Genomic DNA, 961 nt, shown 5'->3' with positions numbered 1-961 from the left:
TATATATATCTAAGTAGATATATATATGTAGATATATGTGTGTATAGAATTTTATTTTTTTTTTACTGTCGGAAAAGGAGATACGGGATTTTTAAAAAAGGTACGTGAGATTCTGTCTCCAAATAAAGAGATGGTAAGTCATAAGAGAGAGAATGACTGCATTATAATTTAGGTCAACCCCGATAAGAAACGATCCACGAGAATCTAAAGTGAAAAAGCTTACAGCACCTGGTATTCCCAGGCGGTTCTCCCATCCAAGTACTAACCAGGCCCGCCCCTGCTTAGCTTCCGAGATCAGACGAGATCGGGCGTTCTCAGGGTAGTATGGCCGTAAGCCACATGGTACCTGAAAAGCAACATTTTATATTTAAAAAAATATCAAATTTCGCTTAAAATATCGAGCGGATCGCGTCATTTTTTATTCTCCAATTGTTGGCTGGTCTATTTTGGAGTTTTTTTTGTGTGGATGATGCAAACTCATTCTCAACACTACAAATATGTGATCAGATCATAGATTTTGAAAAGTTAACACACGAGATTCTGATTGAATTTATCTAATCTACTCCTTCTAATACTGCCATTCACTCGACTGTAATGTATTCCTCGGAAGTGGTTCGGGTTCATAAACCGTGGCTTTGAGGTCCACACAATAATGTGCAATAATTACGTATCATTTAAAGATCCATACCTTCGTATCCTTAGCCTCGAGCGAATTAAAAGCACTGATGTGATAAAATCGTGACGTATCACGTGATACTAATATATATATATATATATATATATCTATGTAGATATATGTGTGTATAGATTTTTTTTTTTTTTACTGTCGGAAAAGAAGATACGGGATGTTTAAAAAAGGTACGTGAAGATTCTGTCTCCTAATAAAGAGATGGTAAGTCATAAGAGAGACAATGACTGCATTATAATTTAGGTAAACCACCAATCAGAAAACGATTCACGA

At 35.5% G+C, this 961-nt stretch overlaps 1 non-coding gene across 1 annotated transcript; it reads right to left on the bottom strand.

Moving 5' to 3' along the window:
• Positions 1-216: 216 nt before the first annotated feature.
• Positions 217-336, bottom strand: LOC133474102 (5S ribosomal RNA). The gene has a single exon (XR_009787346.1). It is a non-coding gene; the product is annotated as a 5S ribosomal RNA (ribosomal RNA).
• Positions 337-961: the final 625 nt, after the last annotated feature.

Source organism: Phyllopteryx taeniolatus, unplaced genomic scaffold (assembly GCF_024500385.1).
Source record: "Phyllopteryx taeniolatus isolate TA_2022b unplaced genomic scaffold, UOR_Ptae_1.2 contig_979, whole genome shotgun sequence".
Lineage (NCBI taxonomy): Eukaryota > Metazoa > Chordata > Actinopteri > Syngnathiformes > Syngnathidae > Phyllopteryx > Phyllopteryx taeniolatus.
This window is presented reverse-complemented; position numbering and strand designations above follow the sequence as displayed.